The 16,920-nt window shown below is 39.1% G+C and overlaps 1 protein-coding gene across 3 annotated transcripts in view; it reads left to right on the top strand.

Moving 5' to 3' along the window:
- LOC129724439 (somatomedin-B and thrombospondin type-1 domain-containing protein-like) overlaps positions 1 to 16,920 on the top strand; it is a 113,616-nt gene that overhangs the window by 11,382 nt on the left and 85,314 nt on the right. The window contains exon 2 of one of the 3 annotated variants that reach the window (XM_055679355.1): positions 8,384 to 8,527. The exons of 1 other annotated variant lie outside the window; for it this stretch is intronic. The gene's annotated coding sequence lies outside the window, so the exon portion shown is untranslated. Of the gene's footprint in view, positions 1 to 8,383; positions 8,528 to 9,021; positions 10,323 to 16,920 lie in introns of those variants that run through there. One more of the 3 variants, XM_055679356.1, reaches the window with a different exon arrangement.

Genomic DNA, 16,920 nt, shown 5'->3' on the forward strand with positions numbered 1-16,920 from the left:
TGTCATAAAACTTTCTCGTGCTGTTATGGCGCTATAGTCTTTTTTGTTTTTGTGGCACTATTTACCTTCATCATGCTTCAGAGTGCAATTCAGTTAGACAGCAAAAATTTCCATATTGCCAGTGTTCATTTGGTATTTTCATTCATAATTTTTTTCTAGAGAATTTGATTTTTCAGCTGCATCGCGTGAAGTTTGTTTGGCGTGTTTCCTATGCGGTGAGCAGTATTGAAGTTCTATACTTTTTTGCCAGTATTATTTAAAATCATACTATAAAAATGCAATGCTTTTCTTTCTACAACGGCAGTCGCAATAACAAACCCTGATATTTATGTAATTCGGAGATGAGTTGCAAGCCACAGAAAGATCAAAGATATGGATACGTGATAAATTGGGTATAGTAGACCAGTCAACGGATCACACATGTTTACAAGCCGCCGCCACTCCAACTGCCTTAGGTCACATAGAAATGATTTTCATTATCTACGCTCCGTAGATATGAATGAATCGAAAGCGTAAGATAGCCTCCGGGGTCGGAACGCTTAGGTAAAGCGAATAAGACAAAGTGTCAGCCCTGATTGAGTTTTCTTTGACTGACCGAGATCTTGCAGGCGATTTCGATGAAAGTTTCAATTCAATTAATTATAATCGAATTTGTCCAGCGGAGGAGACGTGGAAATTCGTTGCTTGGTTGAGGAGTCGTGTGTTCGTAGCCATAATCCCACGCAGCCAGCTGAAACTTTCACAAGTTGCGTCAGTAACACAGAACGTTGCTTTATATTGTTTTGACATACACGATTTTGATTTACCTAAATTGACATTGACGGTGCTACGGCAGTTGCTGATGTCTACGGAGAAAATCGGGTTTGTGACAAGGAATTTTACGATGGATGGTAAATCTTCGATATATTGCTAGCCTTCAATCTACAATAAGAAATTATGGGAATTTAAACATATCAATGTTATGATTAGAGTTCGATTACACAGTGCATCGATTTTGAATTTGCTTTGGCCTCTTTGTACGATTATTTTTATGTATTTTGATGCAAGAATCAGTTTCCTTGAGTTGGCGCAATTGGCGCAATTTTAAATGTTTGAGAAATGAAAAGTTTCATTATTAAGTAAAATTTTTAATTTTCAAACATCGAGAAGGAGTTCTATCCATTTATAATGTCAGCAACATATCATTTTTGCCACAATTCTCCTACAACACTGAAATAAGTTTACCTCGACGTAAGATTAACTTATTTGAAATCGTTTTACAGTAATATCTAGAGCACTGTTGCCAACTGTACAGATTTATCTGGAAATGTACTGATTTTCTCGGGTTTTTCGGTACAGAATCTGTACCGTACAGATTACAGATTGTCGAGAAAAAGCACAGATAAGTACAGATTTTTTAAGTGATTGAATAGATTAGACAATACTTTTTAACCAGGGGACTTTAAACGTCAACATTTTGCCTACCAATCATCAATTCATTGCGGCGTCAATATTTCATTTCAAATACTTACAAAAACTATCTTATTCATTGAAACTGCACATTGTACTTAAAACACATGTTGAGTTCTTGTTTTTTCCATCTAAAACGATATTTATTCGAGAGTAAGTTTACCGACAATTTGAGACGTTTATTCTATTGCACTAGTTTTAGGGCAAACCAACCAGAAAGTGGGTACCAGAAACGCTGGTACCAGAATGAATGAGTGGTAGATGGAAAATGTATGGAGTTTGACAGCCAAAGGACCCCCTTGTTTTTAACAGACTCTGCAACGATACAATGAATGCGATATTGCAATCCGCGCACTTGGAATGTACTGTAAAATCTCGGTAATTTGCTGCCGAGAATGACACTACTCGGTTGAAAAAATGGCAGCTATTACATGATTTCGTAAATCTCGGTTCAACCTAACTGAAATTTTGGCACAAAATATCCGAAATATAGGTAGTGATGCATTACCGAGCTCGGGAGCCATTCTTAAGTGTGCAAAACTGTTATTGACAATCGAGCTAGTTGATCAGAATTAATATTAGGAGAAATAATGTAGTCACAGTTTTCTCAAAATAATAAACAAACATCGTTGAAGTTTTTTTTTAAATTTTTTTTTTATTTTTTCTGGAAAGGAGGGGTTTCATACAAATGAAACACAAATTTCTGCACAGCTCGAGAACTAATCAACTAAATGGAACCAAATTTGGCAGGTAAATGTTTTTAGTGGTAGCAAATATGTCCATAATGTTTGACACCCCTCCATCTTTCGGAAGGGAGGGGTGCCATACAAATGGAACACAAATTTCTGCACATCTCGAGAGCTAACCAACTAAATGGAACCAAATTTGGCAGGAGAATGTTTTAAGAGGTAACAAATATGTTCCATAATCGACCTCAGGCAACATTTTGGATTGTAAGATGGCAACTTCCGGTTTCTGGAAAACAGCCAAAAATGGCCGATTTACACCCAATATAATAATATCCGGATCTAGAATGATACACAGGAGCCAAAATCGACCACAGATACCATTTTGAATTCTAATATGGCGACTTCCGGTATTGGGTGTTATTCGATCATTTTCGGCTGTTTCCCAGGAACATGTGCTTCTAGAAGAGGGAGGGGCGTCGAACCATTATGGACATATTTGTTACCTCTAAAAACATTCTACCAGAAATTATTTTAAATACCATTTTGAAATCCAAGATGGCGACTTCCGGTTTGTGAAAAACAGCCTAAAAAACCAAATGCCATCCAATATTAGTATTTCTGGAACCAAAATGATGCAATGAGCTAACAATTGACCTCAGGCACCATTTTGAATTGCTAAAGGGTAACTTCTAGGAAACAGTCGAAAATTACCGAATAATACTCTATATGGATATTTCCGTAATCGAGATGATGCATAGAAACCAAACATTGACCCTGGACACCATTTTGAATTTAAAGACGACCACTTTTAGTTTCTGGAAAACAACCAAAACAAGAAAATTCCTTCCAATATGGGTATTTCCGGTGTCAGATTGATGCCAGAAAATCTGCTGAAAATGACCGAATACCACCCAATATGAATATATTCAGAATTAAAGCGATGTACAGAAGTCAAAAGTCGAGGATGTTGTCATTTCGATGAAACCAATCATTTCAAACGATTTGTTATTTGACTTTGATCATATCCTATGGTAGTTGTAAATACTCACGGAACGCGACGAGAGACAGGACACAACACTTATTGTTCTTACAAAACATAAAAAAGGAATTTGATTTACCTTTTTAGTCGACCGGTTTCGGGCAGCGATCTTGCCCATCAGCTGGACGATGTCCGACTAGTTGCACATAGTAGTTGTTGTCTTCTATATATCACAATTTCACCACTGTTACAGCTTTGTCAGGTGGAAGAGCGAAGAGAGTATTGGGGGATCATCCTCATTCATTAATGGATTGTCGGCGGTGGTGATGTACATTGATTCCCATGCGTTTAGGTTCGATGTTTTTCGTACATTTTTTAATAATTTTGCATTTTCCCAGTCGATGCAAATGTAAATAGCCTTTGAATTTCTTTTCTTTCCATAACTTTTGAGCCACATATCAAATTGTTATGAAATTTGTTATTTGTAAGTTCGAGAGATGACTCGTTCGTATGACACTAGTTATGTTCAAATAAGTTATGTAATCTTTGAGATAATAGACATTCGTTGTTTTATTAACAATTTAATACATAACGGTTGCTTTAATTCGATTATAATCAAATGAAATGGGAACGTATAGGGCACCCAAACTTTGAAACCATGTGTTCAATCATAATTCATCAATTACCCCTTAACTAGCCCGCTCATCTGATAATGATATTGATCAAATCGGTTGTGTAGTTTCTGAAATAATGAAATTTCGTGATTATTACATTTCGATACATTACGGACGAAGTTACAGTTCGATTACAGTCAAATTCAATAGGGTGTTATGAGGCAGCTAGACTTATTTTGTGGAAATCGGTTCAGCCATCTCTGAGAAAAGTGAGTGAGTTCAAGTAGTCTTCGGAATATGTTCCTATGAAAAGCTGGATTTCACCTTTTTAAACATAACAGGCAAAGTAATAGTCCGATTGCAAAACAAATTAATAGGGTCTTATGGGGCAGCTAGACCTTACATTTGACACTGATTTTATGAAAATCGGTCCAGCCATCTCTGAGAAACATGAGTGAGATTAAACAGTCTTCAGAACATGTTTCTTTTCATAACTTTTGAACCACAAGTTCACAAGTTTATAAAATTCAAAAGTTAGGAGTTTTTCAAGTAGCCCGTTAATTTGAAACCAATTTTGTTCAAATCGGTTGTGTAGTTTTCAAGATAATGATGTTTCATTATTTTTACATTTTGATACATAACCTCTAAACTAAAAATCCGATTACAATAAAATTGAATAGGGTCTAATGGGACAACAAGACCTTTCATTTGCAATTAATTTCTCATGAAAATCGGTCCAGTCATCCCTGAGAAAAGTGAGTGAGAATAAAAATCTGCACATACACACACACATACACATACACACACACATACACACACATACACACACACACACATACAGAAAATGCTCAGCTCGTCGAGTTGAGTCGATTGATATATGCCATTCGGCCTTTTGGAGCACTTTTGTACTTTCGGTTTTGCAAGTGATTGCTATACCTTTCTAGGAGAAAGGCAAAAATGTTACTAACATTTGAGAGAGTGGGATCTGGCAGAGTAACGATGCCTTATTACCGTGTGAGGGAAGTTGAAAATTCTGTTGATTCATTATTGAAAGCAGTTTTTTACCGAATTCATGTTCTTGATGTGAAATTTGGTATTGAATATATATATGTAGGATTGTGGTGGCAGCGGTGTCAAAGTCAATTACAAACTTTCATCACTGATTCAAATTTTTAAAACCTTTAAGTCGTAAGCAAAACTTTCGTATGATACGTAAACGAATGAATTCTAATTGTTCCGTAAACAAATAAAATCTCTAGATGTAGACGGGATCCTTCAACCTAAAACCTAACGCTGTTTGTATACTCTAAAAAAATCCAAATAGTCTCGAATTGAGCTTAGATACCTATGTAATGTACCCAAGAGTAGTTTAGATAGGTATGTAGAGTTTTCCCATGTAGATGGCGAGTGCCTCAGTATTTTCGAAAAAAAATATACAGAAGCAGTAAAGGTGAATGGCGCAAAGTATGAAACATTGAAGACCACAAAGTGTGAAGATGTATTTTTTATAGTCCATAGTTTATTGATTTTAATTACCGTTTTTATCTCTTTCATATGATACTAATTCATCAACGTTCACAGTTTTATTTAGGGTTTGCAATATTCCCGGGAATTGATTTCCCGGGAAACGGGAATAAAAAATCTCATTTCCCGGGAATTCCCGGGAACCGGGAATAGGTAAAATTTCTTAGCAAAAATGAGATTTCAAAAAAAGTTTAAAACTAAAAAGTATCTAAAAATCGTTTATAATTTCATTATCAATTCGCATGAAAAACGAATTACAAAACAAAACTTATTCAAGTTTACATCAGAGCCTCTTCGCTAATTTTTTCAAATATATTAACTATGCCATTACACGATGCGAATTATTTTCAAAAAATAAACTGCATAGTAAATTTAGTTTCCATTGGCATAACAAACCCTTTTGGAATTGGTATCACCATTGATTAGAGAGTATGATTCCATGTAAGAATTTTGATTGTTCAACTAGAACGTTATTTAGCCTCTCGGTAGTTTTCTTTGAAAGACCTAGACAAACCGGCAGGAAATGATAGAATAATTAATAATCTGTTCAATATGACTCTAAATAAGTTAGTTTCAGAGCATTTGAATGTAAACGTAATTAATCCCAAAGATGATTTTTCGTGTGAAATCGCGGCCACGACCCAAATTACGCTGACTGAGTTTTTATTAAATTATGAGTTTTTATTAAATATTTTCTTGATCAATTTAGTTTAATTTTTATCAATGGACAAAGAAAGAAATCACTATTCGCTCAGTAGTGAACTAACTGTCCAAGAACGACATTGGACGAAGCAAATATTTACCTAATTTTGCGTTTGCTGAATAAGACAGCAAATATTTTCGACAAATACCCGAAGCAAATAAATTGCTAGTACTCGGCAAGTGAATATTGACCGTCATTTCAAAGAAATATTTACTTCGTATAATGCCCACTTTAAAGCTGCTATACACTTTAATGACGTTAGTTTTGATAGTATATTAAGTTGTATTGCAAAATTGTATGGGGAATTATATTAAATCTTGTGAAATTTTTTGAAGAGCTCGGGAATCCCGGGAATCAATATTTCTGTTCCCGGGATCCGGGAGTCCCGGGAAAAGGTAATTCCCGGGAAATCGTTCCCGGGATTGCAAACCCTAGTTTTATTTGCCTAATGCGCTATCATGATTAGTAGAAAATGGTGTAACGGTTTGACTGAAAAGTATTCGCGGGGTGAGGACGCGTTTTTTCACTTTGGAGGGTTGGAGACGATGCATCACTATGCAATAGCAAATAACTTTTCCGTGTTTGTTGATATATCCTTACTAACTAGGCGAATGAATACCGCAAATTTAGGTTTTTCAAGTTGAATTGTTCCTTAAATGAATGAATATCGGTAGCATTTAGAATATTAATGCATCCAAATGATATATTATCAGATGCGATAATTTTTATGCACTAGTTGTTTATAAACCAACTTATTCTCTGGCAACTTTTTTCCAATATGGCCGATTCTGCTTTTGACATACCGTTACACCATGTCCTTATACATCATGGTGCGCTATAAATACTACGACAGAAAAAATCTGGTTACCTAGCCACAATCAAATATTTGCCGGCAGTTGTGCTTATGTTGCCAATCAACCAATCGAATTTTGATTAAACATGTTTAGTTGACTACCATCACAATCAGCCAGTTGAACGCGTTTGTATCAGCAGTGTTCATTAAGAAGCCAATCGTAGATGTCAAATATCTCAAAGACATTATTGTTTTTTATTATTATTGTTGATAATGCAATTTGTCAGCTGGTTCATCGAAATACGAAAAAAAGCAGTGTTCATACGTGCATACAGTGTCGGTGTTCTGCGGCAGTGTGCTTATCTCGCTAAACATGTGAAAAGGGCCCATGTGCCATGTGTAAACAAGCCACAATTTCACGTTTTTCAATGAATACAAGCTTAATCTACTCGTACAAATAAAATTTTTTGATAAAGAGTTAATTCTTTATCAATAAATCTTATTGGTAAGAGCAGATTTCGCTTGTATTGATCAAAAAACGAGAAAATTTTGCTTGTTTACATATGGTACATGGGCCCTTTTCACATGTTTGGCGAGTTATGTGTTGTTTTCGGGTGATATATTTATTGCACATAGCGTCGAGTACTTGCATGACTAAACAAAAAATAAATGCCTTGCATTCTTATAGAATGTACACCACGTTTATTTTTGCCGATTGCGAACGGCGATGTTTCTTGCAGGCAGCTGACATCGCGCGATGATGTAAGGAATAACACCTCAACGTATCTTAACGTACTCATCGCCGCCACTATTAAACATTTACAAAGTTGAGTTAAGCTCATTTTTAAATAATTAAATTGATTCAAGCGCATAATTCTGTACAACATATATTATGCTTCGCTCATCACGCTCACACTGCTGTGTGAACAAACCTTCAAAAACATAAATGAGACTAGCGCCACTGTTTCACACGGCAGCTTCAAAATACAAGATCGATACCACCGGGTTGTATAAACCACGTAATACTGCCCCGGTATGGCATAGACGTGACATTAGATTTCGCAATGGCTAAACCCAAAACTAGATTCGTATCCTTTGATTTGTTGATTTAACGAGCCTACTCATTGATTACCATACTATTACGCAGAATACAATATCGATTGAGCTGCTTTCATTTTCGAGCCTATCGTGTAGAAAGGAAGGATACATTGATTGGCCAGTAGGCTGTCCATCTAGCATCCGATTCCGTTCGAAGTAGGGTTGCCTATGTTCATTGAAATCCCTTCAACGAACGACGTGAGAGCACAATCCGAAACTCATTCGCTTGAAGTGTTGCGTGTGTTTGGTTCTTATTCTTTCGTTATATTTTACCTCCTTTTTTTACCTTTTTTTTTAGATATGCAAACCATTCGATGTTATTCTTTTTGCATTTACCTTTTCATCTTAAAGTCGATACATTAACTACTAATACCTACGTGATTGGCCAAAAACTGGATTTTATCAATTGCTCTATTTTCCTAAAAAATAAATTTATGTTGAATGGTTGATTTTAACGTTAAAGTTGCGGTTTCGATCCGTTGATGATGGTTGGTGAAGAAGGTGAATTACTCTTCCTTTCCCGCTTTCTTCCAGGGCCTCGATTGGATCCGTTGAGCGACTGTAACATGAAAGAAGTGCTTATTGAAACGATTCACTTGACTTTATGCACCAATAGCGAGTGCATGCCTCCGAGTGCCAGTTGTTTTGCGAACCGGAAACTACAAAAAAAGACGCAAGGTGAGATTGTTTCTGCGGAACACGTGCGCAGCGAAACCTACAGTTTGAACATAAGAGCTTTTCAATCAAATAGCAGCGCAAATCACAGTCTTACTTCTTCTGCGTTTCATGTTGAAATGCACAGTGATCGAGGATTAGATTTCAATGGTATGAAAATCCTGGTGTATAAGGATAAATTTTAGAGTGTTCGTACACTCGGATATGTTAACTCTAAAGATTGCTGTCTATGATTAATGTGGATTTTCCCGTTGCAATTTCTGAAAATGTATTATATTTTGAAAACCAAACAAAAAAGCCGCTGGGAAGGACGGCTTACCGGCCGAACTTTTCAAAGTTGGGAGCGAGCGGCTGTGTAGTGCAATTCACCAGATTATCCTAAGGGTATGGTCTGAGGAACAACTACCTACGGACTGGTTGGAAGGACTCATATGCCCTATCTACAAGAAGGGACATAGACTCGAGTGTAGTAATTATCGAGGCATAACCCTCCTCAATTCCGCTTACAAAATTTTCTCCCGTATCCTGTTCCAGCGACTGAGGCCGTTGCAGGAAGCCTTTGTTGGAGAATACCAATGCGGTTTTCGAGTGGGGCGATCTACAACGGATCAGATGTTCACCTTGAGACAGATCCTTGACAAGTTTCGAGAACACAACCTGCAGACACATCATTTGTTTATAGACTTTCGAGCGGCGTACGATACAGTGAAACGCAACGAGCTGTGGCAAATAATGCTAGAACATGGTTTCCCAACTAAACTGATTAAACTGTTACGTGCGACGCTTGACGGTTTCACATCATGCGTCAGGACAGCGGGCGAATTTTCGGACGCGTTTGTGACGTTGGATGGTCTGGAGCAAGGTGACGGGCTCTCGAACTTGCTGTTCAACATAGCTTTGGAAGGTGCGATACGAAGGGCAGGTGTGCAGAGGAGCGGCACCATCATCACTAAGTCTCACATGCTTCTGGGCTTTGCGGACGACATTGATATAATTGGTGTTAACCGTAGAGTAGTTGAGGAGGCCTTTACGGCTCTCAGAAGGGAAGCTGCGAGAATTGGACTCACCATAAACACTGCCAAAACGAAGTACATGGTGGCTGGCAGAGAGCGTGGTAGTTCTACGGGTGTTGGTGCTGCGGTGGAGATGGATGGGGATACTTTCGAAGTGGTCGACGAATTTATTTATCTTGGTACTCTCGTGACATGTGACAACGAGGTGAGCCGCGAGGTAAAGAGGCGGATTGCGGCGGCGAATAGGGCTTATTACGGATTGCGTAGCCACCTTAGGTCCCGTAGCCTATAGATCCGTACGAAATTTGCGCTCTATAGGACTCTGATCCTCCCGGTGGCGCTCTACGGACATGAATCGTGGACGTGGAAGGAGGCCGATCGACGAGCGCTTGGGGTCTTCGAGCGTAGAATCCTGCGATCAATACTCGGAGGCAAACTAGAGAACGGGGTGTGGCGCAGGCGCATGAATCACGAGCTGTACGAAGTATACAAACACGCTGATATTGTCAAGCTGTTGAAACACGGCAGGTTACAGTGGGCTGGCCATGTAGCACGGATGGCGGATGAGCGACCGGCAAAGATAATATTTAGTAGAGAACCGGATAGAGGCCGACGACTTCGAGGCAGACCGCGCACGCGCTGGATGTGTGCTGTCGACGAGGATGCCAGAGCAGCGGGTGTAAGGGGAGACTGGAGAGTAGCAGCCCAAGACCGAGTTTTGTGGAGACGTATTCTGGATTCGACATAGGATCTTAATGATCTGTCGCCATAAAAGTAAATAGTAAGTAAGTATTATATTTTGAAAACATCTCTCTCGTCGTAAAAAGGATCCATTACGAAAACGTGTCCATTATATGGACTTTTTTGTCACTGACACTGGTCAACACACATATGTCCCTAACGCTTAAACTGGAAAAAAAATTAAAGACTATAGCTTTTTAACTAATCTTGTGGATTTTGGTTCCATCTAGCCACCAACATTTTTTTCAAAGACTTAAATGAGTTTGCTCGTAGAAATAACGTTGAAGTTTGAATAACGTTAAGTTGACGCATTTCTACATTGCCTAGAGACACCAAATTTCACAGGAATGGTTAAAAAGCTATAATCATTTCAGGCCAACTAATTTGAGCTCGAGGTCAGCATTTTTTCCCCTTTGTCGACCAGTGTAATCAGTGATTTGATTCAAGATGGAGACACGATATAGATATCTTTCAAGACATAGAGATCTAATTTGTATTATTTATAAGCCATGTTATCCTATAAGAACTTTTTTCAAAACTGTCGACACTTTTGTAAAAGTACAATATATCACGTTTTAACTGGGTTTAACGTTTCAAGCAATGTGTAGACTTTATCACTGCAACCAGAGACAATTGATCTTTTGTGATATTGCTCAGGGGTTTTTTATACTCCGCACTTTATATTGTTTGCAGTATCACTATTGAAGTACATGAGACGTTTATCATTTATATCCATGCTTGTGTGTAAGGTTTTACCTATTCGTTTCAAGCTTAACCCATTCTTCGCGGGTGATGCCATATGGCATCACCTGACAAATAAACTTTGATAACAGTTTAACAACTATAGGGGTACTGGGGGTAAGCCCGGCCCCCTAAGGAAAATGATTCTTTAGCAGCACTTGATGGCGAATATTGTTATTTTTCTTTCACAGAATCATTGCCCAGATTGTTTTCTACAAGATATGAAGGTTTTCAGTGCTTTCAAACTGTTATTTTACAAGGAATAGTGAAGTTTTGAAACTAAGATAAAAATGACGTTTAGCAATCAGTGCGGGTGAAACCGGCACCCCTTGGGGGTAACACCGGCACCTAAGTTTGTTCATGAATTTACTCGAGTAAACTGAACCAATTTGAATTCGGAAACCGCCGAATGGCAAATCTTACATTTCTGTATGTTACTGTTGAATTTGGTTCTTGTCGGTTAGCTGGTTCTGGGCAGATTGCCGGAACAAGTTCCGGTGAACATTATGTAGAAACAATGAAACAATTTGATACTCGGCAAGCCTATCATGTGGCACTTTAAATCATAATAATAACTAGTTTCATTGAAGTCAGTATCACATTGACCACACCGGAGCATATTTCAAATACCACCGGGAAAGCCGTCAGTTTTGTGAGTTGATTCAGTACATTTGGCACCTCTACTAACCCTTGGAATCATTCATAAATCACAGAAAAGCTTGAGTGCATGGTTCTAAGTCGATTAATTAATTTATTTATTAGCGAGACATCGGTAATAGATGAGAAATATGTGTCAGTAACATCCAACTAGCCTCAGACCATGTCGGGCTTACCCCACTCACTGGGTGACGGTGTTACCCCGACAGCACACATTCTATTAAAAAGAGTATTTCTACAAATTTATCGCTTCAATTTACCTCAGATCGAATTCCTGTGATTGCTAACAATACAGGCAATAAATTGTAGAGTAACGAAACTATTTTAGTCTTTCCAAATGAATGAAAGCTTAAGTTCCACTCACGAAAAACTACATCCGTTTACGCATCAGCTGCAGTAGTGTATGTTTTGTCTATTATTTTGACGTTTGACGTTTCACGGTGGCTTCGATATGTCTTAAAATGTCTAAAATATTAAATACCAACACTTCACATATTCCAAAACACAGTTAATTAGCGTTTTCTAGTAAAACCCTAGAGGTGACGGTCTTACCCCCAGTACCCCTACTTGAAATTTCTAACGATAAAATATTCTGAGTAGTTATAGAACAGATTGATTTTCAACATTCAATATACTTTGTGCCAATTATGCATGCGGTTGCTGAGTAATATAAGTTTGAATGTCATTTTTCGATGTAAAAACCGATTTCTCTCCGCGGAGGTTAATGCTCTACTAAACTGATCCTCTTTCCATCCATCGCCAAATTACAATTTACTGTTTGTTTTTATGCTGAGAAGGACTTATTATGTAAGGAAGGAGTGTCACCAACCTCGTTACTCGTGCCAATACCGCTAATTACAATTCCTTTCTACACGCAAAACTTCAAGCCCTAATTAATCAATGTGTCCTCTCAAAAGGCACAATAATTGCTCTGACTTTGCACAAAAAAATGTGGGAAATGCATAGCGCAACATTTGTATAATGAAAGGAATACATTGACAGAAATCTTAATTAGAAAATGTATAATGCACACAAAAATCGTGATGTTTCGGTAAACTTTCGGGCGAACGATCAGTTTTGGGGTGCTGAAAAACCGTGGTTTATTTTCGTAGGCCGGTACATATGAGCGATGGGCCATTCTTAACACACTGTCAAATGTTTTGAATGAATAAAGCCAGAGGAAAGGTCTGAAGTTTTTTTTATGAATCGATATATCTAAAAATGGCAATAGCTAGAGACAAGTTGTCTAGAAATAACATTTAAGAAGTTAAATTTCAATTAAATAATAATGAAAAAAATTAAATTTGAGATCCCATACTAGAAAAAAAATTTCAATTTCAACAAAAATGTCAGTTCAAACCTGTTGAGATTGAAGTTTTTTGGATAGCCAATTTTGCTGCCTAAAATTGCTAATTCGAAAAAAAAGGTTTTTCTATCAAAAACTTTTTCATTTCTAACAATGTTAAGTGTATTTGCCTCTAAACGACCATGCGTCTTTAAAGCATTACTGCCAAATCAAAGCTCTACAATTGTTCCATAAAATGTACTTTGTCAAGTCTACACTATAAAAGACAAAACTTTTTTGCAAGGTTCAGAAAGGTTTTATGTAACTACATTATCTATATGATAAACTGCTAATATGATTATATGATATGATATGATCATATGAATATGATAAACTGCTAATCTTTTTCAGTGAAGGATCTTAATTTCAACGCTTTCCCAAAATCTATCCTTTGAGAACTTGTCGCTAGCTCTTACCATATTTAAGATATATCAATTTTTATAAAAAAGTTTAGAAACTTCAAAACTTTTCAAATGTTATTTAAGATACATTGTCGTGAAAAAGTATGCACAGTTGTTTAGTTTAGTAAGACCTACACGACTATACATACGTAAGGGATACAATATTTAATGTGACATTCGATAGATTGATGGTTGGCGAATGGCTTGAGACCCTAATGTGGTCACTCACGTCTGTCCAGCAACTCCTATCCCAACCTCCCTGAGGTACCCATCGGGATAAGAGTAACCTTAGCGGAGATCGGGTAACTAACCCCCGGTGGAAACTTTGGTCGTATGCTGACTTAGAAGGGCGACGTGCGCGACTGTATCCCCATATTAGGAGAGGCGTACAACAGCGTCTGACCAGGAGCGGGCGGCTGAATCATGAAATGCTGTATCCCGCCAGCTACACTTAAGATAGCACCCCCATCAGCAGGATATAGGATCGCGACCCTGGTGAGGTAGCAGAAATCTCTCCTAACCACGAATAACGGAATATGGAAGGGAACAATTGGCAAATATTTAAGCAACGAACACAGAAACAGAAAACGGAAAACAATCAGAAATTGGGTACTTGGAGTATCCGACCTCTCAATCAACCGGCGCGAGCTGGCTTGCTTGCTCGACAACTACAGCGGTATGGCAGGAAGTCGAAATCGCAGCGATTCAGGCAGTTCGGTGGCCAAATTTCGCAGAAAGGGAAATCCGTGCATTAGATCCTATTGCACGCACTTCTTTTAAGTACCACATCTACCACAGTGGCGGCAAAGTGTTGGGAAATCAGACAACACGACGTAAAAATCGTCATCGTAGATGCAAACGCGCAGGTTGGGACAAAGGAATTCTTCCGTCCTGTCATTGGAAGCCATAGCGTCCACTCGTCAACTAATGAAAACGGCCTTAGGCTGATAAACTTTGCCGCGGCCAGAGGAATGGCCATATGTAGCTCCTGTTCCACGTTTGAATATTCGAAAACACACCTGGAGGCATCCAAATGGAGAAGCTTTCTCCCAAATCGATCACGTACTGATTAACGGTCGGATGTTACTGATGTTGTGTCGTTTCGGGTATCAAGCGCTGGCTTTGACATTTATCTCGTCGTTTGTAAGATCCGCGCATGGTTGTCGAACGTGCCGAAATCTCGCACAGGGAGGACGATGCGTTTCAACATACGCTAGGCTGATAGCGTAGCATCAGCGAGCTAGATCAATGGATCGCAGACCAGCAGAAGGATCGACTGAAAGACATGAATGGGCTGTGGAGTAATATTCACAGTGCTATTGAAACGACTGCGAGAAAGGTGGCAGATAAAACGCGTGGACGACAGCATAACAGTTGGTTTGATGCTGAAAGCCAGAGAGCAACGGACGAAAAGATCCGTGTCAGGAGCCGCATGCTCACTGTGGCGACAGGTCAGAACAAAGAGAGATACAGGGAGATAAGAGCTGCCGAAAATAGAGTCCACCGTTGAAAGAAGCGCAAGCACGGCGTGCAAGTGCTCGCGAGCGCAGAGGACAACTTTGCTAGAAACGAGCTTCTATAGAACAGTCAACATAGTAAAAAGCAGGAATTTTACTATGCTGGTCATGTGTAATGACAAGGACGCCAACCTGCTTACGGACAAACCGACAGGTGAAACAGCCAGGTGGAAGGAGCACCTGCAGGCGCTAATGAACGGTGAAGAGCGAAAGGAGCTAAACAGGAATAGGACGAGGATTATGAGCGACGAAAAAGCTGGAAGGCACCAACGCTGGTGGAGGTTAAAAACGATAAGTGAGCTGAAAAACGTCAAGGCATCTGAGAAGCATGGTATCCCGGCCGAACTTCTAAAAGCGGGAAGAGAACGGCTGTACCATGCCATCCACCAGATCATACTGAAGATCTGGGCGGATTAACAAATGCCGAACGACTGGTTGGAAGGCCTCATATGCCCAACCTATAAGAAGGGCCATTGACTGGATTGTTGCAATTATCGAGGCATTACGATGCTCATTTCCGCATATAAAGTGCTCTCCTATTAGACTGGGACACGGTTATATGGGAAAAAAGCGATGGTGTTATTTTTTCGCTCCCATGCACTTTGCGTGTTCCTTAGGGTCCTATAACAACTGTGTAACTTTTCAGATCGATCGGTGAAACGCCCGATTTGCGCCCGATTTTTAAAGCTTCCATACGATTTTATATGGGAAAATCCACTTTTTCAATACTTATTCTCTAGAGATGTAGGCAGTTGTTATAGGACCCATTAGGAACGCGAAAAGTGCATGGGAGCTAACATTTATTTTTTGTCCCACCCTACTCTCCCATATCCTGTTATTCAGAGCCCGTCACGGATTCCTTCATCGGTAAAGTACCAGGTTTCCCAGGCTAATTTTCGACAGGGGTGTTCCACGACTGATAAAACTTATCCCCTGCGACAGATCCTCGATAAATTCCGGGAGTATAACTTACAGACTCACCATCTGTTTGTGGATTTTAGGGCGGCATACGACTCAGTGAAAAGAATCGAGCTTTGGCAGGTAATACTGGAACACGGTTTCCCGACGAAAATAATTAAGCTGATTCGCATGTCGTATCATACGGACTACGTAACCAGCTAAAGTTCCGTATATTGCAAACTCGCACTAAACTAGCGCTGTATAGGACGCTGATTCCCGGTTGCCCTTTACGGACATGAGGTATAGATGCTGAAGGAGGTTGATCGACGAGTGCTCGGAGTATTTGAGTGTAAAGCTCTGCGATAGATACTTGGCTGTAAATTGGAAGATAGAAAGTGGCGCAGACGCATGAATCACGAGTTGTAACAGGTATACAAACATGCTGATATAGTGAAGCGGGGCAGGCTTCAGTGGGCCGAAATACCTGACGAGAGAGCCGCCAAAACAATATTCAGCAGAGAACCAGAAAGAGGTTGACTACTCCGTGGTAGGCCTAACACTCGGTGGATGTGCGCGGTGGGAGAATATGCACGATCTGCTGGTGTACGAGGTGACTGGAGGATAGATGCCCAAGACAAAAGGATCTGGTTATCTCTAATTCGTTTGGCCCTAGACCGGTAAAAGATCCGTCAGCTAATAAAATAAAGTAAGTCGATAGATAAAATGCACAAAATTTTTATAATATGATAATTGGACGCGGAGGCGCGCATTTTTTGAAAGATTATTTTGTGAAGACGGTAATAAGAATTTTGTGGAGAAGAAAAAAATAAATTAGTCGATGAAATGACTGTATGCACACTTATTGTAGCTGACGATTCTATTTTACACGCTACGTACTTTCCTCGCGTAGAAAGTGACTTTAGGGTTTTTTATACAAAAATATCCCAGAAATCGAAAGCACCAAAAGCCTGGCGGTTGCCAATAAGCACATTTTGAAACTATGGTAGAGACACCGATGAAATAAATTACTTGGAAATAATGTTGAAACTTTTTGGAGCACATTTGCTGCGGCTGGCTTTAT

Source organism: Wyeomyia smithii, chromosome 2 (assembly GCF_029784165.1).
Source record: "Wyeomyia smithii strain HCP4-BCI-WySm-NY-G18 chromosome 2, ASM2978416v1, whole genome shotgun sequence".
NCBI classification, from domain to species: Eukaryota; Metazoa; Arthropoda; class Insecta; order Diptera; family Culicidae; genus Wyeomyia; species Wyeomyia smithii.